General features: G+C 38.2%; 1 long non-coding RNA gene across 1 annotated transcript in view; it reads right to left on the bottom strand.

Moving 5' to 3' along the window:
- Positions 1–750: 750 nt before the first annotated feature.
- The window catches only part of LOC103104088 (uncharacterized), a 90,638-nt gene continuing 77,527 nt past the window's right edge, over positions 751–13,861 (bottom strand). The window contains exons 5-6 of the long non-coding RNA XR_471548.3: positions 7,704–7,769; positions 751–5,856 (exon numbers count right to left, since the gene is read on the bottom strand). This is a non-coding gene — a long non-coding RNA (uncharacterized LOC103104088). The remainder of the gene's footprint in view (positions 5,857–7,703; positions 7,770–13,861) is intronic.

Here is a 13,861-nt window from a genome sequence, read left to right as displayed (position 1 = left end):
GCCTCGCCCTTCTGAGTGTCAGTTTTCTCATCTGTACATTTAGAGAGCTGAAATAAGGAATAATTTAGTATGTGACTCAGAGTGGTCTTTTTTCTGTCCAGCGACACCTTTTGACAAAAGAATTGCTTCAGACCATTCTCTCCTCTGCTTTTAGGGAGTGGTTTTCAGACAAAACAGATAATCATCATCTAATCAAGAGAGCAAGAAGAATCTGGCTTTAAATCAGAAGCAACTTGAAGAAGGGTTATATGACTGACATCAATTCACGAAGCATAATGACAAGTTCACAGAAAGACGAAAGACAAAAACCTTTCACTTCTATACTCAATATTGTAGAGTGGGGACTATTATTCCCCTTGCTTTGTCTTATGTCAGTCCCTGAGCCTTGGGTACCCTTTGCAAAGCTATAGAGTATTATGTGGGAATCTAGACCCTGAATTAGATTGTTTCTACCTTACATCGCCATTTGCAACTCAACATAATAAGGGCCAAAGGATGACAAGACTTTCTTATTGAAAGAAATCCTCCCTGATCGACATACATGCCATCATTTTTACCCTCCTGCCATCGGAAGACATCAGTATACCTACTCCCTCTCCTTCCTGCTATGCTTAATTTTCCCCTTATTTTTTTTTATTTTAATCTTATTTAGTCAGTTTAGAACATTATTACTTGGTTACAAGAATCATATTATTTCCCTCCCTCCCCTCCCCTCCCCCTTCCCATAGCCAACACACAATTCCACTGGGTATTACTTGTGTCCTTGATCAAAACTCATTTCCATATTGTTGGTGTTTGCACTAGGATGTTCATTTAGAGTCTACATCCCCAGCAGTATCCCCACAACCCATGTAATCAAGTAATTGTTTTTCTCCTGTGTTTCTACTCCCACCATTTTAACTCTGAATGTGGATAGTATTTTTTTCCGTAGATCGCCCTGGGTTGTTCAGGATCACTGCATTGCCACTAATGGAGAAGTCCATTAAGTTCGATTGTACCACAGTGTATCAGTCTCTGTGTACAATGTTCTCCTGGTTCTGCTCCTCTCACTCTATATCACTTCCTGGAGGTTGTTCCAGTCTCCATGGAATTCCTCCACTTGATTATTCCTTTTAGCACGATAGTATTCCATCACCAACATTTACCACAATGTCTTCAGCTATTCCCCAATTGAAAGGTATCCCCTCATTTTCCAATTTTTGGCCACCACAAAGAGCACAGCTATGAATATTCTTGTACAAGTCTTTTTCCCCATTATCTCTTTGGGGTACAAACCCAACAGTGCTATGGCTGGATCAAAGGGTAGAAAGTCTTTTAGTGCCCTTTGGCTATGCCTAATTTTTTGACAAGGCTTTTAAAGTGAAATAAAGTGCCTCTATGTCTTCATCCCTCTGATGACTCTCCCCTCTCATCTAATCTAGTTTCTCTCTCTTTACCTATAGGACATGGGCAAGTCACTTCATATTCTGGGTCTCAGTTTTCTCACTTGTAAAATGATGTAACTGGATTATATTGTGATCCCTTTACTCAGGGACCACAAACTTGCCCTGAAAAATTTCAGGGAGGCCTGAACACAAGTAGAAAAAAATACACTTTTATTTTCACTAACCCTTGTAATTCTCTGTATTTTATTGTGTGCAATTAAAAAACATTATCCTGAGAAGGGGATCACAGGCTTCATCTGAATGCCAATATAATCCATGACCCAAAAAAGAATAAAAAAAAAACCTGGAAGAGTTATCTATTATCTAAATTGTAGACCCCATAAACAAGGAATGAAAAGAAGAAGAGAAAAAGGAAGGTAGCCAGGATTTGTAGAATTTGCAGCAAAGCAATATGGGAGAAGAAATGCAGGATTTCTTGCTTCTCTGAAGACGGTGCTATGTGTCACTACAAGGTAATTTTCCGAAGAATGGAACAATAATACCCTGCCTACCTCACCTATTTCACAAAGAGGTTATGAAAATCAAAACACACAAGATATATGAAATTTCTTGTACTCTAATCCTAACTAATGTGGTTTTCCTATGCTTCACTGCAATCAGGGCAGGCAGGAAGAGTGGAAAAAACACTGTGTGTGCTGAAAATCAATCGGGGTAAGAGGATTTGAAGCAATAAAACTGAGGAAAGACAGCGACAGTAAAAAAAAAAAATAGGGATTTGACATAGAAAGAGGAAAAGAGCAGAGAAAAAAATGTTGTCCTGGTCTTCTTCAAATATTGAATGAATCAGCACTTCCATTTAGAAAAAAAATTGCCAGATTTGGGAGGAATTTAACTCAAGCATTAATCTTCCATATTATACTCTCTTAAACATCACTTTAAAAGCTTTCTTTCAGTTGTTTTTTTTAATATAGTGCCATTTTCATAGAATGCCATGTCCATCCAGTCATTCCCTCTACTGAGACTTGCCAAGAAAGGCTGCCAATTGGGTCAACAAGCAGTTGTCCGAAGGAAGTAAGGGAACGTTCAGTCATCATCAACTTGGGTTTGATTCAAAGTGTGACATGATACCATAACCGATCCTTCAAGGCATTCCTTCCTGTGTGGTTAATATGTTTGGGGGCTGCAATTTTACGTTTTATCAAGAGAATTCTGAGTTTACACAGCCATTTTGCATTAAGAAACAGATCGCTTAAAAAATAAACTAAGGTTTCCTAGGTATTGGCTACATGGCACAGGTTCATAAAGTGCTGCACTTGGAGTCAGAAAGAGCTGCGTTTGTCATCCTGCCCCACACTCTTGTCAGCTACATCTCGTTGATAAGTTATTTAACCTTTTTTGAGCTTCGTTTCCCTTCAATAAAAACATGGATCTCACAGATTTGCAATGAGACTAAAATTTCTTCACAAAACTTAAAGCTCCATAGAAAAGTTAGTTGTTATTGTTGTTACTAAGGGCACATGTTTTATCAGCCAAACCTATACTTGTATATACTAATTCCTAGTTACGTACATCAGCACATGAAATAGTTTTTAAAAGTTTGATGCAAGTTCCTTCATATGGCTTCTTACTTCATTTAATCAACTTTATATCATAAGACAGATCTGTTCTAAGTGAGATTTGTGGAAAGAATCGTCAATTAAAGGATGTCATAAATTATGGTTAAAATTCTATTCACTTTAGAGTTCACTTCAAAGGATAAATTGTTGTTTATTCTTCGTTTTGAAGAGGACCGGTGTCATCACTTGACTTGTGCACGAAATGAATTTAGGGGATACAGACAGAGCTGCACAAAGTCATCAGTCTCTCTTTTCCTGAGACATCCAAGTCCAGTGGCAAGACAAAGGTCAGGTTGACTGGCAATGCCCAGAGATGCTAAATAAGTAGAAAACAATGAAATAACTGTTGAAGGAAAATGTTTAGGGAAGAGAAGAACTAGATCAGAGCAAAAGAGTGATGAATAAAGATCAGGTGGAAGAAAACAAGCTTTGATTTCCTCTGCATTTCATGAGCTGGATTTTATGAAATAAAACAGAAAAACTATTATCATCCTCCTTTTACAGATCAAGGAAATCACTTCTATATTGGACTTAATATCATCTAGAGTGAAGGAAAAAGAAGTATATTTCTTCTGGAACCCTCATTCTGCTCTTACATTCAGGCTCACCTCTACCCAGACTTTTGGACTGCTCTAGTGTAAATCTTTCTAATACTACCTGTTTCCCCCCTTTCCACTTTTTCTCCTCCTCATCTAGCCTTACTGGAGTTTGTGGAGTAATAGAATATGTAGGTGGCATCAAAGTAGCACTTTAAGATTTGCAAATCATTTTCCCTCTAAATCCGGGAGATAGAAATCACAAGAATTATTATTCTCATTTGACCACTGAGGAAACTGAGGTTTGGGTGACTCTTCAAGGATCATAAAGTTGGAAATGTTGGAAACACAATTCAAGGCTAAGTCTCATAAAAAGTAGGAAAATTCCAGTGTAGGAAGAGTTCCCCTCTCTCTTTTGAAACTAGATGATAAGATGGAGGTGATATTTCTCCATTTTAGAACATATCAATAACAATAATAAATCTGGAGAGGTTCTTTCCTCTAGTCCCAACTTTTGAGCTAGAACAAACTAGACAGAAAAAAGGAAAGACTCCTTCCAACATTCCCTTTACATGCAAGTTTTCTCCTTCCAGATGTGTAGGGATCACTGCATTAAGTTGCTGATAAATCCTAAGAAGAGACAATACAAGTTCCCCTAAGAGCTGATCAAAGATTATATGTCATAAGGCAAAAAAGCTATTGTATGCATAATGGCTAGTAGTCTTATTATTTTCTTCAGAGTAAGGAAACTTGTTTTTCCTCTATCAAAACAAATCAAATGAAAGCTTTTAAGTTCAAAATCTTTAATATGATAGATTTGAACCACTACTTCTAAATTATTAAAAGTAAATTTATGCACATGCTAAATGGTATGAAACACAAATCACTAAGTATTTGTAATGTGTGTATATATATGTGTGTGTGTATGTGTGTGCATCCCTGATAACTTGGATTTCCCCCCCCCCATTTTAGAAAAAGTACAATGACATAAACTTAAGCAAACTCTCACTTAGAAATGAAATAAAGCTCTACAAAGTAGAATACCTATGCTTTTCTGTAGTGGTCAATGTTTTTGAGCAGGAACTCAAATTAGATATGGGCCTCAAAAGAGGAGGAAAACTCAAGGTGACAGAGTTTAGAATTTTCTTTTTCTTGTTGCCCAATATGGTATAATGGGGCAAATGGAGGGTTCCAGGGACAGCTAGCATCAAGTAAGGATGGATGTCCCATTCCAATCTCCTTCTCCCATCAAGACTATCCAGGCCCTACTCCAACCTTCTTGCCAAGGCTACATTCTGCTCTTTCTGTCCTAGATGGACACTGAGCTCCATCTCTCCTCCTGGCAGAAGAATTCCAGAAGCCCCTTCCTACACTGACTTTATGGCCTCCTCATGTCTTGAAAGTATGGGTCATCCCATCAAAAATCTCCATTTTGGGGAACATCCCAATGTACCCTACGGATTCCTGGGCATAGCTATCTGTCCTGCAAACGAACTCTATACTAGGTCTTGTCTCCCCCAATTACAGCATGAGCTCCTTGAGAGCAAACAATGTCTTCTTTTTCCATTTGTACCCCCAGTACTTAGAACTAGTGTACATTTAGCAAATGCTTTTTCATTCACCCTAGACATGCAACCAGGACAGTCGCATTCAAATCCTACTTCTAATAATTGCTATATGACCTTAGGCAAGCCAGTCTCTCAGAATCTCTGTTTCCTTATCAGTAAAAGGGGCATAATACTACATATTCTGTACCTCAAAATTGTGAGAACACCCCTTTGTTAAACCTTTAAATGCTCCATCAATGTGAGTTTTTATTATTGTTCCGATGATCTGGAGGGAGTCAGATGTCTTGAATTTGAGTTCCACCTATGCCATGCACAGGGTATGACCATAAGCAAGTCATACTACATTCATGAGCCTCAGTTTCTTCATCTGTGAGGTAGGCATACCAATATTCTGGACAAAAAGTGAGACTGACAATAATCAATGATGGCCTTTTCTTTTTCTACATGACAAATAGGGACAAGGACTAGACATCTGATTTCATCAGTACAGGAAACTTGGGGAAGAGGAAATTCCCTATCTTCTTAAGGAAATTAAAGTAGGAAAGTTCAGTACTTTTGAAACTTCATGAAGTCTTAGAGAGCCGCCTAAGGCACTGAAAGGTGCCTTCCCCAATTAGTACATCCATTAGGTATGAAAGATAGAATTTAGAACCCAACCACCATGGCTCCAAGCTCAGCTCTCTATGGCCTGCCTCTACCACACACTGCTTCACATCCATGGGAACTGATAGTGTTTGATTCTCTCTCCCTCCTACAAAAAAAAACAAAAAACAGTATACACGATGACTACAATGTAAACAGAAAAACAACCACTACGAAATAAGCCAAACTAAATATAAAATTAAAAATAAAAAGCTGTACCCAAAAGAAAGGATATGAGAAGACAACTCTTTCTATTCTTTGCAGAAATCAATGGGAGAGGGTAAGGCAGGTTTTGTGAATTTGGAACACTGTATATAACACAAGATTTTTCTGTATTAATGGATTCTGTTGAATGTACTTTTTCTCTTCTTCCCCTTTTTCTTTCTTTTAATGTACTTGTTGTAAGGGAAGTCTCCCTAGGAAGTATAAAGGGGGAAATGTAGTCCAAGTAAAACCAAAATATATCAATAAAAATGTGTTTAAAACCCTGCTTGGATTCCTAAGCAGAAGTCCCCCAGTTTTTTCCTCCATTAAATGCTTCTTCCAACCCAATATGAATGATCTAGTCAACAAGATCAGAGAGATGAAGAATCTTCCCTATTTCTTAAAAAAAAAATATATATTATCAGAAGTGTTATCACCAAAGCCAAGAAACGAAGTCATCTTGTCAATATTTCACCATTTTCCTCTAGGTCTTAGATACTGTGGAAATTACAGAAGTTGGGTTCATGAATTCTCCCCCAAATCTGCCTCATGGCCTTTTGTAAAAATTAAAATGAATCATCAATAATTAAAATATTATATTAAAAATATTTATTGGAAGTAAAGGAATAAAAAGGTAACAAAAAAAAATTTAAACCATGTACCTATAGCTAATCAGCCTGTTCAAAACCATCCACGCTTACCACCACCATGCTAGAGACAGGAAGCCAAAGAGGCCAGAACCCCACTGCCCAATATCCCTATCTACAGGAAGTATGTAATGACAGGAAGTCAGTGGGCTCCTGGGAAATGTAGGGGTTTTTTAAGGTAACATATTTTCAATTATATACCTTCAAAGGTCATTCATCCCCTTGGGCTTGAAATAAGTAGGTCTAAGATCCAGGGTAGAAGTAGAGAAGGGAATTATCATTCTAGATGACATTCTTCTGTATCTTGGGGCTCCATAGGCCATAAAGGAAAAACATCTTCCCCTCAACAGAGGAGAGACCCAGAATGCAAGCATTAGCCTTCCCACCACCCTTAATTCCCAAGCTCAGTTGGGGCAATAAATTTAGAATCATGCCAAGTGAGCATATCAGCATATTGTTTCTTCCTAAATCATAACTATTATCATCCAGGATTTATTGAGTTCCAATCTAAGATTTAATAACGATTCCTTGTGCTTTTCTTCCTGGGAAAAGAGCTTAGCTTCAACCTCATTTCTTCATTGTAATGGAGCAAAACAATAATACTCTACAGTGGTGGGTAGAGGATTAATTGGTTCAGTGTTTATGGAACTCTGAATAGTTGAAAAGTGTCACATTATTGAAAGGCATTATAAAGGATAACATTTTACAGTCATGCCCTGCTTTCTTTCTGTCCTCAGCATGTCAGTGAGCATGTAGGGAATCTTAAATCAGCAGATAATATAGTAAGTCCTGGTGCAAGCACATTCAGTCAGTATTCTTCAAATTGCCCTGACTATTTAAAGACAAAATAAATAAGGAAAATATTTATTTGAATTACTTCCTTTTTGGAGAGATTAGACAGTAATCTCCTAGGAAATATGAGGCAATTTTAAAACACAAATGGTTCTACCTTCTCATCTAGATTGCCCATCACTAGATTAATAGTCATTCTACATGTATATGAAGTCCTCCATTAATGCTTCATCATGCTATTAGTGCCGTTCATTTCAATGACTGAAACAAGGGCTCTTTGAGTTGGAGGAGTATAAAAATGAAGAATACTTACTTGCAGAATGCCTCTCTGAACAGCAAGCAATTAGACCTGGTCCCATAGACGTGTTCCGTCCCAACCCTGAAGTTCACAACAGACAGGATAATTACCAAGAAATCCAGTGAGAAACTACAGTAAATTACTTCTACCCTAGAGTTACTCATGAAATCAGTCATAAGGGCATGAGAAGTAGGAAATGAAACCCATCAGTGAAGTTAGTATCAGCAGATCAGAAACAGAACACACATAAGCCAATCAGGTCTCTTTGTTCAGAGATATCAGGAGCAAAGAGCTTCCCTAAGAAATGGTCATCAGAAAAGTGATGGGGATGGGAAGAGAAGGAAAAAGAGAAACTTTGGAAGCTCAAGAAGGAGGCAGAAAGCAATGACTGGCCAAGAACCAAGTCATAGTGTTCAGAATGTGACAGCCTAGGACCAGAAGCTCTGAAGTCTTAATCTGCTAAAAAAATAAAATCTTAATTTGCTCCTGTTATATTCTCAATTTACTATCCTATGAGGGCAGAGTCAAGATAGCGACCTAGAAGCAGCAGAAGTTCAGACCTCTGAATACCCTTTCTTACCGATCACAAACTGAATGCTCCTAGGGGACTGAAAATCAAACGTAACAACAAGACAGAGCCAAGAAAAACTCCTGCTGGATTCAATCCAAAAGGTACACCCCCCCAAAAAAAAGTCAGAATCCAAAGACACTCAGGTTTAAGGGGAAGGCAGAAGGAAGGTCCCAGGACCCCTCCCCCCCACCTAGAGCACTAAACCTCCAGTGTCAGCAGGAACCTCTAGGCTGGCAAAGGCGCTGATCTGGATGGTGTACCTTGCAGGCAGGGCTGTGTCAGGCTCAGAGTGTTGAACATAGGAGGTAGGGAAGGAGCTGGAGAGGGAGCATAGAGCAAGCAGCCTGGTCAGAGCTATGGAGACCCTCCACATTGCTCCAGCCTTCCAGGAGGTTTTGGCCTCAGAGCACATCCAGCCCAACCCAGCTGAACTTAATCCCATCAAAAGTCTTCAGAGGTCAGGAAAGCCCAATCTCCAACACCCCTACCCCACAGACTGCTGAACTTTAATCTAATCAAAAGTCTCCAGAGGACAGGGAAGCTCAAACTCCAGCACCCATCCCCCACAGACTGCACAGAGAGATCTCCTGACAAAACACCAAGAGGGGAGACTGACAGAAAGTCCCAAAACCAAAAAAAAAAAAATGAGAGGAGCTAAATACGAGGAGCAAAGAGGGGGTAAATATGAGCAAACAACAGAAAAAGAAGAAAAATTAAAATATACAGCTTCTGTACAAGCAACAATCTAAGAGCAAATGGAATAGAGGAGGAGGCAAACAATAAAAGAGAAATCCCAGTGAATTGGATACAGGCTTTGGAAGAACTCAAAATGCAATTCAAAACACAATTAAGAGAGGCTGAAGACAATTGGGAAAAGAATTTAAAAACTAAGATCAGTCATCTGTAAACAGAAAATAGTGTTTTGAAAGCCAAAATCAACCAGCTTGAAAATGAGGTGAAAGATGAGGCAAAGAAGATGAAAGATGAGGCAAAGGAGATGAGAGATAAGGTAAAGAGAATGAAAGATGGCCTCCAAAGAAAATCAGACCAGAAGGAGAAGGATGACCAAAAAGCCAAGGATGAAATCCAGTCTTCAAGAACCAGAATACAAAACTAGAATTAAGTGACCTCACAAAGCAGCAGGACACTATAAAACAAAACCAAAATAATGAAAAAAAATGAGGAAAATATGAAGCATCTCATTCACAAAAGAGAGCATTTAGAAAATCATTCGAGGAGAGATAATTTAAGAATCATTGGTCTACCAGAAGACCATGACAAAAGAAAAATCCTGGACATAATACTACAGGAAATGATTCAAGAAAACTGCTCCAATAAAAAGAGTGAAAAGTAGAGATTGAAAGAATCCACAGATCACCTCCTGTACTTAATCCCCAACTGACAACACCCAGGAATGTTATAGACAAATTCAAGAAATATCAGCCCAAAGAAAAGATATTACAAGCTGCCAAGAAGAAGTTATTCAGATACCATGGAACCACAGTGAGGATAATGCAGGATCTGGCTGCATCCATACTGAAGGACTGAAAGGCATGGAATATGATATTCCAGAAAGCAAAGGAACTAGGTCTACAACCAAGAATCAACTACCCAGCAAATCTGACTATATTCTTACAGGGGAAAGTATAGTCATTCAACAAAATAGACGAATTCCAAGAATTTGTAAAGAAAAGACCAGACGAACAGAAAATTTGATGCCCAAGCATAGAACTCAAGAGAATCATCAAAAGGTAATTAAAAAAGAGGGAAAAAAGAAAAACAAAACAAAAAAAGAAACCTTTTTTTAAGAGTCTCAATAAGTTAAAATGTTATGTATCCTTATAAGAAAAGAGGTCATTGGTAACTCTTAAAATTATTATTATCATCTGGGCAGCTAGAAGGATTAGACTTAGAAGGAACAGTGACAAATGGTATAGGATGAAATGACAAGACATAAATAGGTATATAGATATATAGATATATGCATAAATGCAAATACATGTGTGTATATATACATATATATACAACAAGAGCTAAAAAAAGAGGTTAATACTAAAAGAAATGGGGAAAGAAACAAAAAGGGGTAAACTTATATGTCTCAAAGAAGCTCCTGGCGGGAGGGGAGAAGAACATCAATCTACTATTCTCTTTCTTTCCTTCCATCCACACACAAACTCTTAGAAAAAGCTATCTTTAAGAGTGATCCCCAGTACCTCAAATCCTGACTCACTTCTCAGAGGATCAAGGAATGAGAAACTCTGGCACAGAAAGCTTGTGACTTAACCATGTCCTGCCCTTCTAGAAGTATCCCCCATAAGTTTTTAAGGTCTTTTCTTTTCCCCCTCTCACCAATGTTCCATCAGTTCACTATTCTGCCCTCATCTCTCTCCTGCACTCCAGAACCACAGAAGCTTCTGCCTACTGTACATTGCCAAAATGACTTGCAGGCATCTCAAAAGTATTCTTTACCAAATAGAATTTATCTTCCTTCAAAATCCATGCCTTTCCTAACTCCTATTTCTTTAAAGAAGACCACTATTCTTTCACTCACTCTGGTTCAAAACCTAAAAGAAATGCTCATCTTTATCATCCCACACCTATATTTTTGGTTGAAAATATTATAATGGTATATTATACATAATTATCATTGTATGTATTACATAATATAAATTTAAGATAAATAAATATTATTTAATAACAAAATGCATAAGTATAAATAATTATATAAATTAATATAGGATGATGATAATAATAGCTAATGTTTATATTTGTTTAGGGTTTTTAAGTTTGCAAAGCATTTTACAAATATTATCTCCTCTTATCTTCACAATAACCCTGAGAGGTAGATATTATTATCCCCATTTTACAAATGAGAAAACTCAGGTAGAGAGAGATGAAGTGACTTGCCAAGGTTCTCATAGCTGGTAAGTTTCTGATCCCAGAGTTGAACTTGGGGCTTCCTGATTCCTAGTGAAGCACACAGTCATGATTCTAGATGATCTCCTCTCACTTTGACTATGACTTTGTTCACCTATCTACTTTCCCTGCAGTGTCTCCTCTTTCTAATCCATTTTTCCAAACAACTGCCAGAATGACATTTCTGAGTTACAGAACTTCCCTTCATGAGAAGTTCAGTGGCTCCCCATTACCTCTAGGATCAAAGACAGTCTCCTCTGGCATTTTAAAGCCTTTACAATCTGGCTCCAGCCTATCTTCCCTGACAGATTTCACATCCCTCCTTCCCACACACTCCACATTCCAGCTAAATTGGCCTGATTGCTGTTTCCCATACACAACATTCCATCTCCCATCACCGTCTTCAAACCAGGTTGTCCATCTACCATGCCTGAAACGTGTGCTCTCCCCTCCTTACCTCTTGGAATACCAAGGCTTGGCTCAAGTTCCAATTCCTCCACAATGTCTGCCTAGAGCATCTTGGTTGTTAGCATTTTCTTCATCTAGCTTCCAAAATTAATTAACTTGTGTTTAATTCATGTGCTTTGCATTTACTTGACTTCTTATCCCAAAGGAAAATGCAGAATCCATGAAGGCATTTGGTTTCGTCTTTGAAGTCTTATTGCCTAGCACAGCAGACCCTTAATAAATGCTTTTTTAATTGTGTTTAGGTTATTCAATTGTTCATATTCTTTGACCCAGAGATTCCATTACTGGCATTATAACCCAATGAGGTTATTAACAACTATGACCTCAACAGTGTAAATCAAGTCAACATGGATAGGAAACAAAACTCAACTAAGTCAACGAGGATGGTCAATGTTATCCCCCAACTACCTAAATGAAAGGTCACATCTCTCTGTCCTGCTAACAGTAAGCAAACTAGCCATGCAGGGCACTATTGCAATGGATCTTTTAAGAAGTTGTGTCTATTTTAAATTCATTCAATAAAAATTCATATATATAAGAAAAAAATGATTTATCTCTATATCCCAAGAGAGCACCTGCATAATGGCTCCAGTCCTGCTTCTGATGGGTCACTCAAGGCACTACATGGGCTCACAACTTCGACTAAGGTCACTGCTAATGAGAACAGCTGCCATTAGCATCAGGAGAGCCATTTAGATGTAAAGCTTGTGTAATTGGAAATCTGTTACCCTAAAAACTGCATTTCCCAGGAGCCCACTGGCTTCCTATCATTATGTGGTGACATAGACTGGGAGATATATTGGGTGGGGTTCCTGGTCTCACTCTCTTGGCTTCCTATTGGTGGCTGTGGTGGAGCACAGGGTTTTTAAACAGGTAGATTAGCCATGGGCATGTGGTTTTATTTTGTTACCTTTTTAATTCCTTTATTTCTAATGATCATTAATCAATCTCTTAAAATATAATATTTTAAATTCTTGAGGTTAATTTTAATTTTTACAATAATAGCAACCACTGAAGTTGGAGAAAGAATGGAGCTCCAAGGCTGAATGTCAAAAAGAGGGATGGCATTAGCCCTCTGCTATTTACAGAAGGAATTTTGTTCTAATTAATATGTTCTTATCAGATTCTGTTTTCTTTTGAAAGAAATTCTTCCCTCCCAATTGTGAGGTCTACAAGGAACTCTCTGAGCATTGTAGAATATCTGATTGGCGTTTTTATAGGTGAGAAAAAATCATTAACTATATATATATATATATGTGTGTGTATGTATGTGAGAGAGACAGACAGACAGACAGAGAAAGAGAGAGAGAGAGTATACACACTCACATACATCATTGTACTAATTTTGTCCACTTTAGTGAGTGGAACTCACTAGCTCCTGAGGTACTGTATTTCCATTTTGTATAGTTCAAGTTGAAATTTGGTTTTCTTCAATTTTTATCCAATGTTCCCTGTCCTATCTTCTGAAACTAAGAAATGAGTCTACTACATCTGCCTTATGACCCTGAAGAAGCTATTCATACACATGAAGACAGCTACATGCCCCCAAATCCTCCCATCACCAGGTCCCTCAAATGATCAAAAGATAGCATGATCTCAAGGCTGTAAATCATTCTGCTGATCCCTCCCTTAACACTCCCATTTTATTTATATTCTTTTTAAAAATGTGGAATCAAGAACTGAACATAATACTACCAGAGTAGTATGACCAGGAGAAACTGCAGTGGAACCAGTACCTTCCTGATCCTGGACGACAACCTTGTGAAGCCCAAGGTTCAATTAGCTTCTCAGAATAATATATTTAATTTGCAGTCAAATAACACCTTCCTATATTTTAAAGACAAACAGCTATTTAGTCATGCCTCCATGCCTCTACCTTCTTATTTTGTGAAAATTATTTTTTGAACTTCAGTATGGTATGGTAGTAGTCTCTCGGAAGCCGAGAATGACGATTGTCTTTGTGCGCTTTCATCTATGATAGATGAATGTGCACAAAGACACTTGTGCATGAAGGAGATTTAAGAGGAAAAGTCAATGCACAGAGACAGTCCCACTCTCTCGGCGTTGGAAGCCTGGGTCCAGTGGCACAAAAAGTCGTTACACCTGGAGACTTCCTCAGCTGCATTGGATGGCCGTGTTGTCCTTTGTGTTCCAACATGCCCAAAGCACTCCACAGTGCTTTACTGTGTCGCCATCTCAGCCGTTGAACCTTCTTATT

This window comes from Monodelphis domestica, chromosome 8 (assembly GCF_027887165.1).
Source record: "Monodelphis domestica isolate mMonDom1 chromosome 8, mMonDom1.pri, whole genome shotgun sequence".
Lineage (NCBI taxonomy): Eukaryota > Metazoa > Chordata > Mammalia > Didelphimorphia > Didelphidae > Monodelphis > Monodelphis domestica.
The sequence above is the reverse complement of the archived record's forward strand: the minus strand, read 5'-3'. Positions and strand labels throughout refer to the sequence as shown.